This window comes from Odocoileus virginianus, chromosome 33 (genome assembly GCF_023699985.2).
Source record: "Odocoileus virginianus isolate 20LAN1187 ecotype Illinois chromosome 33, Ovbor_1.2, whole genome shotgun sequence".
Classification (NCBI taxonomy): domain Eukaryota; kingdom Metazoa; phylum Chordata; class Mammalia; order Artiodactyla; family Cervidae; genus Odocoileus; species Odocoileus virginianus.
Genome location: NC_069706.1, coordinates 33,825,238 through 33,838,412, shown reverse-complemented (window position 1 = coordinate 33,838,412; position 13,175 = coordinate 33,825,238).

The window sequence follows — 13,175 nt, the reverse complement described above, 5'->3', positions numbered from 1 at the left end:
CACTTTCAGGTCAGACAGTGACTCTTGGCAAGTGCCTGCCTGTGGTGGCCACAGCGTGGAGGGGACTCGGGCTGTGCTGACCTTCAGTGGCTCCCACCAGGTCAGCAGCACCTGCGGTTAAAACATCCAAAGGCCCCTGTGCTGACTGACCACAGCTCCCCGCATGCCCCCACCATCCCAACCCCTCCTGTAGCCTCCTGGGCTCCAGCGCCAGGAACAGAACCTATGGTGATGGATGGGCTCCTCTGCTACACTGATCATAAAATATTTTTAGTGTCTCTCCTGACACAGGCAATGAGAAGCTGATGGCAGAGCTGGGGGCCAAAGGGTACTTCTGCCCCTGCCTGGGCCAGGGTTGTTGGGGCATTCCAAGAGGACTCCTGTTTTCTGGGGCACCCCCTTGGGACTTGAATTCAGGAGAACACGGCGACCTGTTTTCTGGACCAGGAGGGAATCAGGGTGAGGCTGGAAATTAATCAGACATTCACCTGATCCCCCAGGGGTTCAGGGGTCACCTCTGAGCATCTCCTTTCCCAGAATGCACTGGGAGAGGCTGGCCCCCTCCAGGCTGGGTGGGAAGGGCACCTGGGGGCACTTTCTTCTCATCCTGCACTTGGTGAGTCCCAAAGGCACATGAGGGGCTATGGGACTATTCTGCCTGCAGGCCGGGAACCGCCCAACTCAGGCTCTGAGCCCCAGCCAGAGGTGGTCCAGGGGCCACTGGGGTCCCCAGCCCAAGCTCTCACCTGCCTGGATCAAAAAGTCACCCTTGGGTTCCCCATCCCCCTGCCCCACCCCATGTCACTCAGCTGTGATCTTCTCATGGGGAGGGTCACACGTGTGTCCCCAGTGCCCAGCTCTGATCACCGCAGTGAGTCACAAAGGAGAGGGACTCCTTCCCAGATCCCAGAGGCAGTGACCGAGGTGGTGAAGGGGGCCTCGATCAGACCCAAAGCCCCCTCCCCACTCTGACTAACCTGTACCCGCAATCCCTGCTACCCTGAGGTTTCTGGAACCTCTCCTCCAGACCTAGTTTATGGATTATAAAAAAGAGAATTTCACAAGATTTGCAATTACTTGAATTCCAGGGAGATTTATTTCCAATGTGATTAATAAATTCTAATGTCATCTATAACTTTCAATTGCCAGTTAATTAACATGCAATGGGTGCATTGTAAAAGGCAAATTAAATACTTTCTCAGGTCGGGGCTGGTACATCTAATGAGCCAACGTGTCCCGAGGGAGACAGCCAGGCTCACGTGCCAGGCTCTGCCTCCTCCATACTGATGGATGTGTGACATTTTGATAGCAAGTGACAACCTGGCTTCAGTGTCATCATAAAAGGTGATCATAGAAGCTGCCTCCAAAACTCATGGTACCTGGGGTTGAAGCTGGTTCCTATTCACATAAATGCAACTTGAAGGGGATTCAAGTGATAATTAGAGTCAAGAGTCCAGCTCTGGGAATTCCCTGGTGGTCCAGTGGCTAAGACTCCATGCTTCCAATGCAAGAGGCCCCAGGTTCGATCCCTGTCAGGCTCCATCCAGGGGAGAATCCATTCCTTGCCTTTTCCAGTTTCTAGAGGCCCTGGGCATCCCTTTGGCTTGTGCCTGCATTGCTCTAACCTCTGTCCCTGTCTTCACAACCTTCTCTTCTGTGTCTGTCTTGTCCTCTGTGTATCTCTCATAAGGACACTTGTCTCTGGGCCATCCAGAATGACCTCTTCATCTCAAGATCCTTGACTTAATCCCATCCACAAAGACCCTCTTTGCAAACAATGCCATGCTCAGAGGCTTCAGGTTTAGGACTTGGACATATATTTTGCAGGGGGGAGCATTCTTCAGCCTATGACAGCGACCTTGGGCAAGTCATGTAACCTCTTGGGGCTTCCATTTCCCACCTCTTCCAATAAAGGGCTGCTTCAGTGAACTAGTAAGCGCAGCTTCTACTCCATGTCAGGAACTGTTTTGAGCCCATCACATGCACTGACTTATTTAATCCTCACACCAACCTCAGGAAACAGCTGCTTTAGCATCCTTGTTTTGCAGGTGAGCAGATTCAGGCACCAAGAGCAGCGACTCACCCCAGGTACCAAGTGGTGGGACCAGGATTTGAACCAGGCCACCTCACCCTGCAGCCTGAAAGTGAAAGTGGGGTTCTGGTGGCTTAGATGGTAGAGAATCTGCCGGCAGTGCAGGAGATCTGGGTTCGATCCCTGGGTCGGGAAGATCCCTTGGAGAAGGAAATGGCTACCCACTCCAGTATTCTTGCCTGGAGAATTCCATTGACAGAGGAGCCTGGTGGGCTACAAAAGTCCATGGGGTTGCAAAAGAGTCGGACACAACTGATCAACTAACACTCACTTTTTTCACCTCACCCTGCAGCCTACAGTCCCCCCACCCCATTTTTGTAATTGAGCTTTTTAAAATTAAGCAATAGTTCACATACCATTCAACTCCCCCATTTCAAATGTGCAATTCAGGGGGTATTAGTGTATTCAGAGTTGTACAACCATCGGCACAATCCATTTTAAAACATTTTCATCCCTCTGAAATAAACCCCTTACCATTTAGTAATACCCCCCAATCTCCTGTTTCTCTCATTCCTGGGCAACCACTAATCTGCTTTTTCTGTCTCTATGAAGTTACCTGCTCTGGACATCTCATAGAAATGGAATCCGACACTTTGGCATCTGGCTTCTTTCATTTATCATGGTGATTTCAAGGTTCATCCCTGTTGTGGGTGTACCAGGGCTTCATTTTAGTTCATGGCCAAATAAGAGCCTATATGCTTAACCACTACAATGACCTGTAAGGTCCCTGATCACTCTGAAAACCTCTCTGTAAGATGAAAGAAATCTCAGTGAAACCCTGAGGTTTGATCTGTCAAGATTCTGTAGGACTGGGGGCACGGACTCTGTCACCCCTCTGCCCATGGCACTGCCCTCTCTGACTGGGTTCCTGGCGCAGCCCCGGCGAGGGCGGTGGGTGAGCCAGAATGCCCGCCGTCAGGCCCGCCCCCTCCCCAACTGCACCTGCTCTGCTCTCGCCTGGGTCAGCGCTTCCTGGTCTTTCCCATGACACGGCTCACCGAACACAGGATACAATTTGCACAGCACTCAGGGTAAACAACCAGAGCTGCCCCCCACAACGTGCCCAGTTTGGGGGGTCTGGCTGCCCTAGCCCTTGCCTGGTAGCCTCCAAGGGCCGCCACCAGAGCCTACCTAGAGCCCACCTAGAGCCCAGCTGCAGTCCAGGCCTGGGAAGCTCTGATCTCGGGTGTCAAGTCTTGCACCCAAGGGGTGCTCCTGCTGGGTAGGAGGCAGGAGGAGGTGCTGGCTCTTCACCAGCCAGGTCTTCAGACCGTCCTCTGACAATGGTTGAGGAGGGGGAGGGAGGGCGTGAGAGGAGAGATGGTTGAACAGGCCTCTACGGGGGTTGGTACCCGGCCCTCAGAAGAGGGAGGGGTGGGTGGTTGAGGCTGGAGACCCAGGGCCACCAGCACTGCCTCAGCCGCGCCAAGTGGAAGGTCAAGGGCACCACTCTGGGCCCCTCTTGCTGACTGCAACGAGGCTGCTTTGGTCGTAAGCAAGATGAACCCGTGCCGAGTGCCTCCAAGAGTCCCGGGGCTAATCGCAAGGCTCCAGGAAACCCAGTGGACCCCAGGGATAGGGGTGGGAGAGGGCAGGCCCCAAGGGAATAGCACCGGATCTGAGTCAGCCCCCAGGGACCTTTGTGGCAGGAGGAGGTTGCTGATTCCCACAGCGTGTCCATCCCTCCTCTCACTGAGATCCATTGTTCTGTCTCTGGCTTCATCGCTTTTGCCTGCTGGTGGCTCCTGCATCTTCCCACCATGGCAGCTCCTGCCTCTTCCCATCATGCTCTTGCCTCTTCCCATCATGCTCCTGTCTCTTCCCACCATGCTTCTGTCTCTTCGCATCATGCTCCTGCCTCTTCCCATCACGCTCCTGTGTCTTCCCAACATGGCAGCCCCTGCCTCTTCCCATCATGCTCCTGTCTCTTCCCATCATGCTCCTGCCTCTTCCCATCATGCTCCTGCATCTTCCCATCACGCTCCTATCTCTTCCCATCATGCTCCTGTGTCTTCCCAACATGGCAGCCCCTGCCTCTTCCCATCATGCTCCTGCCTCTTCCCATCATGCTCCTGTCTCTTCCCATCATGCTCCTGCCTCTTCCCATCATGCTCCTGTGTCTTCCCACCATGCCTTGCCATGCATGACCCCTTGCTCACTCTCCTCTCGCTATAGGTGGCTTGTGGTCACGCGACATTCAGGGTGGTTATCAAACATCTTCACTGTCCCCCTGACAGCTCTCAGGCTCCCTGGCACCTCCCTAAAGGAGGACTCCTCCTGCTCTTGGAAGATGAACTCAAGACCTGGTCTCATGCCTTCCAGGCTGGACATAGGTACCTGGCAGGGAAGGAGGATTCTGGGAACCTAAGGCCAGAAGCCCCAGAGAACCTGCAGTGTGGGCTTTGCTGCCTGTTGGTGGCAGAAGCTGCCATCCCAGAGGAGAAGGAATGCTTAGGACCCTAAGCTGGGCTCCTGTGGGCCAACAACAGTCTCTGCTTTCCATCAGAGCTGTCCAAACATGACCACTCCAGCCCTGCTCTCCAGCTGTTCAAGGACCTTGATTGCATCCATCCAGGTGCTCAGGATGCATCAGGCACACATCGCTGTCCACCTTCTCAACCCACCACCCACCTCGCCCCATGCTCCAACCACCCTGGCAGCCCCAGCTCATAACAGATTGGGTTTGAAAGGACTTGGCCTTAACTTTCCTTCAGCATCATGACTATAAAAGAACTTTAAAAAAAAAAAAATGACAAAGCCAAAAGGTGAGTTGCAGTTAGGGAAGATGTGCAGTGAAGCCAGACTGAGCCCTGCTGGGCACCAACCCTCCACTTGGTGAGAACAAATGTTTTTAACACAGTCCTGTTGCCATGGTGATCACCGCATCTCAGCTTACTGAGGTGGCATTGCAGATCTGTGGAGAAAGAACAGATTATTCAATAAATGATGCTGGGATATTTGCTTAGCTATTTGGAAAGAAATAAAATTAGCTCTTTCCTTCACACCATACTTCAATAAATATTCCAGAGGAGTTAAAGAATTAGATGTAAAAAGGGAAATTTTGTTTTTAATCTTAGAAGAAACTATAGACAAATATTTGATCTTGGGGTAGCTAAAGACTTTTAAATATAAAAGTAGTGGGGAAAAAATAACAAAGAATAAGATAAGTAGAATTTAATACATAAAATATCAATCTCTTGGTGTTTTAAACAATCATTTAATTAAATTTATTGGGTAACTAAAAATAAGAATCAAATACAACAAATATGACAAAGAATTAGCACCTCTAATATATAAAAAGTAATTACCAATCAATAAAAATGAACATTCCAATAGAAAATTTCCAAAAAGAAATGTAGAAAAAAATAAATAAAAATAGACAATAAACATATTTTAAAATACTCAGCTTCACTGGTAATCAAAGAAATGCCTAGTAAAATACCAATGATATTTTCCTCTCTCTGACCACTTATATTAAACATTGTACTGGAGATTATACCCAGAGTAATTAGGCAAGAAAAAGAAATAAAGTCACCTAGATTGGTGAGTGCTAGGAATTTGTCCATTTCATCTAGATTAAATAATTTTTGGCATACAGTTTTTCCTGGTATTCTTATAATCCTTTTTATTTCTGTAAAGTCAGGAATAATAGTCCCACCTTCTAATTTTAGTAATTTGAGTCTTCTCTCTTTTTTCTAGATCAGTCTACCTAAAAGTTTGTCAAATTTTCTGATCTTTTCACAGAATCAAATTTTGTGTTTTGTTTTTTCTCTATTGTGTTGTTATAAGATAGAAATTTAGGTTATTAGTTTGAAATCTTTATTATTTTTTAATATAGGCAATTATAGCTATCAGCACTGTTTTAGCTGCAGCTTACAAGTTTGGGCATGTTGTGTTTTTATTTTTGTTCATCTCAAAATACTTCCCAATTTCCTTGTGATTTCTTCTTTGGCCTGTTAGTTATTTAGGAGTATGTTATTTAATTCCCACCTATTCACAAATATTCTTCTGCTATTGATTCTAATTTCATTCTGTTGAGACAAGAGAACACATGCTGTATGATTTCAATCCTTTTAAATTTATTGAGTCTTATTTTATGGCATAACATATGATTTATACTGCAGAAAGTTCTATGTGCACTTGAGAAGAATACTTATTCTGATGTTGCTTGGAATGCTCTGTAGTCTGTTTAGGTTCAGTGGGTTTCTAGTGTTGTTCCTTTAATTTTTTAGACCTGGTTTCCTTTAGTTCTTAGCACACATTCATGATAGTATAGTTAAAGTCTTTGTCTAGTAAGTCCAGTGTTTAGGCTTCCTCAGGGACAGTTTCTTGTGAATGAGCCATTCTTTCTTGTGTCTTTGCATATCTCATAAATTTTTGTTGAAAACTGTACATTTAAAATAATATAATGAGGCAAATCTGGAAATCAGATCTCCTCTCTCCCATGCACCACCATTCCCCAAGGGCTTGCTTTTACTTCTGTTTGTTGTTATTGTTGCTGCTACTATTTCTTTAGTGACTTTTCTGGACTAATTCTGCAAAATCTATGTTCTTTGTTGTGTTTGGCCACTGAAGCTTCTGCTCAGTTAGCTTGATGGTCAGCTAATGATTGGATAGAGATTTCGTTAAATTGTTTAAACCATTAAGTCTTCCAGATTTGTTAAGGGGCTCTGTATATGTGATGGGGCATACCTTCAATTTGATAGCCTTAACTTTTACTTCCTGCTTGTGCAATGCCTAAAGGTCAGCCAGAGGTGAGAAAAAATAGATCCATTATGAGACTTTCCTGGGCATGTGCAAAGCTATGCATATGGACTTCTAGGATCACAAGAATATGTTGGAGCTTTTCAAAGCCCCATAAGGACATCTCATTCCCATTTTTCCTCTTCAGATTTTTGTTTAGGGACTTCCCTCGTGGTTAAGACTCTGTGCTTCCCATGCAGGGAATGTGAATTTGATTCCTGTTCGGGGAACTAAGATCCCACATGCTGAGTGGTACAGTCACAACAACAACAACAACGAAAACAGCTTTTTGTTTAGCCATTCTTTAGCCCCAACTGGTAGTGGCACTTCAGGCAGCTACAAAATTAAACAATTGCAGTTGACTGTTTTTGACAAATGCCCTGGAGCTGGGACCAAGACCGAAGACTGAGTTCAAATAAGAGAATCCCTGAGAATGCAGCTTTTCCGGGGGAGCTGCCAGACAGGTCAAATAGTGACAGTTCTCTGGGGATGGGACTCCTGGGGCAGCTCCAAACCTGTTCTTTCCTTTCAAATAGCTGCTGGGCTATAGCTTTTCACAACCACCATAGTTGTGAGGCTACTGCTTTTCAAACCTGCAACGGAATTGTGAAAAGGGAAACGGGAATAAGGCAAGTTAAAACTTCACAAAGCTTGCTATTCTGATTGTAGTTCAGCCATATATTTTTCACTTTCTTTTTGGCTGCACTGGGTCTTCGTTGGGGAGTGTGGCTTTCTCTAGTTGCAGTGTTAAAGGCTTAGCTGCCCTGCAGCACGTGGGACCTTACAGTTCCCTTAGAAAGGATCGAACCCATGTTGCCGCGTTGCCACATTGCCTCCGTTAAGGCAGACTCTTAACCACTGGACCACCAGGGAAGCTCCTTGGCCATATATTTGAAAAAAAACAAAAAACACAAACACTCCTCAAGTTTTTAAAAGCTTTGATTAATTTCCAGTCATGAAAAAGTTGATTTTGACCATTTTTACCAGCATTGTCACTGCTTTTATGAAGAAGCATATTTTTGGAAGTCCTTACTCTGTTGTCCTGGAAGTGCTTCCTTTCCACCTGTTTGTGTACAGAAAGTTGTATTGGAACACAGCCGTGTCCATTCATTTATATTATCTATAGCCACTTTCACACTGCAATGGAAGACCTGAGTAGTTGCAACAGAAACCATATGGCCAGCAAAGCCTAAAATATGTACTATCTGGCCCTTATAGAAAAAGTTTGCCAACCCCTATGGTAAGGCAAGAAAATGATATAAAGATTGGAGGAAGCAAATTGCTGCTTTTTTGCACTAAAACTCATTTTGCACTTAGTGCTGCTGTACCAAAGGGGTTCTTCCCCCTGCAAAGGACATGCTAAGGAGCCTTGAAACAGCACCCCCTTTGCCCCAGTGGTCTCTTGATGTAATAGTGGGTCTAGATCTAGTAACGGGTCTAGTCCCCAAAGTCCCATTTTGGGAATTTCCCTGGGGGTCCAGTGGTTAAGAATCCGCTTTCCAGTGCAGGGGAAGTGGATTCGATCCCTGGTCTGGGAATCGAGATCTCACATGCTGAGGAGCAACTAAGCTCATATGCCTCAACTATAGAAGCCTGCATTCCACAATGAAAGATCCTGCATGCTGCAACTTGGTTGCGATGCAGCCAAATAAATAAATTTTAAAAATAAATAAAGTCGTAGGTATCAATTTAAAAATTGCTTTTTAAAATCTGTGAACAATCTGTTTGCATTAACAAGTTTAATAAGGTCATCGAATGTATCAAACAAAACCCAATTTTAGGACTTCTGGATCCAGCTAAGAGAGTGTTGGAGAAGGCAATGGCACCCCACTCCAGTACTCTTGCCTGGAAAATCTCATGGATGGAGGAGCCTGGTCGGCTGCAGTCCATGGAGTCGCTAAGAGTCGGGCACGACTGAGCGACTTCACTTTCACTTTTCACTTTCATGCACTGGAGAAGGAAATGGCAACCCACTCCAGTATTCTTGCCTGGAGAATCCCAGGGACAGAGGAGCCTGGTGGGCTGCCATCTATGGGGTCGCACAGAGTCGGACACGACTGAAGCGACTTAGCAGCAGCAGCAGGAGAGTGTAGGCACACTCCACCTCACCTCTCCCACTGATCGGAGTTAAAAAGCTTGGACAGAATACATAAAGCAGCTGTCTGCGGACTCTGGAAAGTAAATCATAGGAAGTGGACTGGAGAGGGAAATCCAAACGCAAAGAATGACCGAAATGGCTGTGAGTTGTCTGGTTGGTCTCTACTTCTCCACCTCTCCTGGCTTAAACGTCAGCACAACCCAAGTCCTAGAACAGTAAAGTCAATGAAAACAGAGCAAGTTCTAAGAAAAACCTCTTCTTCTGGCAGGAGAACTAGGAACAGGGCATCTTGCAAGACTGAGAGCCTGGGGAGTTGTGGGGGGTGGGAGTGGGGATCCGTATTTTTTTTTTATAAAGAGTCTCACATTATTATTTTTTCATAATTTTATTTATTTATTTTGGCCACATTTATTTATTTATTTTGGGTCTTCGTTGCTGTGTGGTGTTTCTCTAGTGGCAAGTGGGGGTTACTCCCTAGGAGCGTGCATAGGCTTCTCGTCGAGGTGGCTTCTCGTTGCAGAGCACAGGCTCTAGGGCACGTGGGCCCCATAGTTGCAGCCCCCGCCCTGGTCTCAGTTGTCGTGGCGTGTGGCTTTAGTTGCTCCTTGGCCTGGGGGATCTTCCAGGATCCAGATCAGGAGTCAGACTCATCTCTCCTGCATTGGCAGGCAGATTCTTTACCACTGAGCCATCAAGGAAGCCCCTCAAATTTTTTCCTTTCAACTGTCTCTACCCTGAAGCAAGCCCCAGTGTTGAATCTGCATTCCTGGGCTGCCAGCAAACCTAGATGCACCTTAAATCTCTGAGAGAAAAAAATTTCTGTCTGATCAGAAAACCTAGGCTCTTCACTGGCAATATCTTGTTTGCCTCTTAATTTATTGCCTGGGGGTAGCCCTGTTCGTTCCATTTTCTTGGTGAGGAAGCTGAGGCTCCGAGAGGTTAAGTAGTGCGCCCAGGGTCACCCAGCACTGGAGTGACAGAGTTCGTGTTCTTTGCCTCCGTCTGCCTCTTAGTGTAACCATGAGCTCCAGCACTGGCCCAGGGCCTGGCACAGTGCGGGGCGGGCAGTGCCCTGTGAGATGAGCCAGCACAAGGCCAGGTTCAGAGCATCCACTGCTTCTGGAACCTGTGCAGACACAAAGGAGACCAGCCCCCAGCCTCCCTGGCGACTAGGAGAGGCCTTGAACTCTACTCTGGATCAGCCCTTCTCAGTGAGGATGAACTGCTGTTGATGTTCTTTGCACATAATTTTCTGCGAGACAGGATCATTTGGAAAGCCATAAATACACATTCAGATGCACGTGATGGATAATAAACTCAGCTCCAACGAGTAACTTGAGCCCCCATAAATCTTGGCTGCATTTTCTTCCCTGGTGCCCGTAAATCAGGCCCTATCTCTACCTCCGTCTCTGTCACCCTGGAGGCCCCTACCTGCCATGCCTCACACTGCAGGTGGAGCGTCTGGCAGCTGGCCCCACACGCTGCCCTCATGCCCCGCGCGCATCCTGCCGCTCTCCTGAGGGACCCGGGCATCTTAGGCCTTCTTTATGCTTTTCTGAACAGCAGCCACCCCGCACATCATGGTTTATACAAGCCTGATGGAGTTTTAACAACATGCAATTTTTTTAAAGCAGGCTGTAGCTGTTTTCCGCCTCTCCTCTCTCCTGGGCTTGAGCTTCTCTGAAGGTTATAGTCAACAAGCAGACAATGCAGGGGGCAGGGGAAACCTCACAGGGTCTGGAGTTGGACTCAGTGGGCTGACAGCGGTTCCATTGACAGAGATTTCAGCCAAGTCCCTTGTCTGGGCCTCAGTATGCTCACCTGCAGGATGGAGACAGTAATCCTTATTTCCCAGGACTGTGTTATTAAGGATAATAATACGCAGGTAACCAATGTTTGAGAAAGCCTCAAACCTCAGTTTTTGCTGAACCCAACACAAAAGTTTAATTTTTGCCCCTGCAAGATCCAACGTGGAGGCCTTTGTCCTTCTCATAGCCTTATTACCTGGAGCGTGAGGTCCTCCAAGAGATGGAGAAGAGAGAAATGGAGAGAGTTCATTGGCTCATAATAGCTTCAGCCCCAGGAGTGACGTGGGTCACCTCTGCTCACATCCTATTGGCTGGGACCAGTCATGTAGCCCCAGGCTAATCACAGAGGATGCTGGGAAATGGAGAAGCACATGGCTGATAGGTGAACATCTACTTTCTTGCCAGAGTGCCTGTGAATATTTAATTCAATGCAATTCACTAGAAAGAGCAAGGAAGGGCTCTAGTAGAACCTCAAAATGTCAGAGACGGGGACTTCCCTGGTGGGCCAGTGGTTAAGATGCTCCCAACACAGGGGGTTCAGAGTTGGATCCCTGGTCAGGGAACTAGATCCTGAATGCTACAACAATGATGGAGGATTCCCAGTGCCACAACTAAGACCCCCAGCACAGCCAAATAATTAAGTATTTAAAAAAAAAATGTTAGAGATGACCCTAGATCAGTATTGGATGGTGCAGGATTTACATCCAGCCCTCTTGCAAAATGGTGTGTGGTGGTCCCTGCTCGTGGGTGAAGCCTTTGACATCATGCCTTCCTTGGGGCTTGGTTGTGAAGGGCCCAGAGCCAGGTTTCTTTTAGGTGCTCAGGAAGTGGGGCTCCCCCAGGTCACATGGTTTTCTGGGATATATTGCATGCTCTCTCCCCTCACATTCCCACCACCCACTCCTCCTAGCAGCACTTAACTCCTTTTCTCTCCCAACCCCTGGCTCCTCCCAGCCTCCGCTGTGGCTTCAGGCTCCCATTACTCGAGAGGATGAGAGGATGGCTCCCACCCATAGTTGGGCCCTGCCTGCAGGAAGCCCTCTGTGATTTCCTGGGCTCTTGTGTTTGGGGAGAGGCTGGGCGGTCCTCTGGAGTTTGACTGGATAGGAAGGAGGCATCAGACGTATGAGGGTCTCTCTTGTCTCAGAGCCTGCCTGCCCACTGAACAGCCTCCCCCAGCTGGGCCACGTGGTTTCACAGCTGGAACTCTTCAATCTTCTCCCTTTCTTCAAGCATAGAAGCAGTGGGTCATCATTAGACTTAAAAGGAGGAAGTCCAGGAGGGCAGGGCCTGGTGTGGCTGCAGGAAATAGACTGATTTGGTGACCTTTGCTATCAGGATGGGAGGTTGGAGACCCCCCAGGGCTGTCTCTCCTGGGACTGGAGACAGATGGGCTAGAAAGAATCAGGCTAAACTGTAGGGGCCTGGGTCCTAGTCCTTGCCTGGCTACTAATTGAGCATGCAGCCCAAGCCAACACTTTGATTCCTGGGCCTCAGCTTGCTCATCTATAAAATGGGGATCCATATTCATTCTACCTGCTTTACAAAATCAGCTACAAAGCACTTGTGAATGGGAGTTCAGGGTGAGGGTGGGCTTGGGATGGAAAGTGTGGGAGCCAGGGGACCCTGTGTTGGGATCTAAAATCCTGCCTGTGACCAGCTCTGGGCTGGAATCTGCTCTTCTAAAACCCAGGTGGAGCCCAATGGTGAGCACTGGACCAGAGGGGCTGTTTCTCCTCTCTCCCTCCACCCAGCCCAAGGGTGAAATCTGTTGCTTATTCCCAGTGGAATCCTCTTTTTCCATCTCCCATTCCCAAAAGCACCCCGTAAAACACCAAAAATAAACACTGTGCCTGGCTTTCATTTGGGGAGGGTTTGTCTGTCCCCTTTTATTACTTCTTACCACGACACAACAGCCTTTCATCTTTGCGTGCCCAGGTTGGTGACCCTGAGAGGCGGGCCAAGGCGGGTGTATCTGGGCCTCTTTGGTCAAATAAGGACTCAATTCTTGGAATGCTGGGGTAAGCGGGGGGGGGGGGGGGGGGTGCCTGGGGAGGCAGCCAATGCCAAACAGATGAAGAGACCCGGAGCCTGGGTTTTGAAGGATGAGTAGAAGTTTATCAGAGGGAGAAAGGTGAGGGAGAGCATTCCCACCAGAGGGAACGATATATGGGAAAGGATAGAGAGAGGAATGGAATGGAATTTCTAGAAGGGAGTGGAAGTTCAGCGAGGCTAGATATTAGGGTGCCCAAGGGAAGAGAGGTGGAGAAGGCTGCGTTGTACAGGCTTTGAATGCCAGGCTAAGGAGCCTGGCCTTTATTTTGAGGGCCATGAGGAGCCGAGAAAGACTGTAAAAGGGATGGCGACACTCCAGGACAGCTGGCCACCAGGGCCAGCCTTTGTGACACAGTCACTTCTTGTGTCGGTGGAAGTT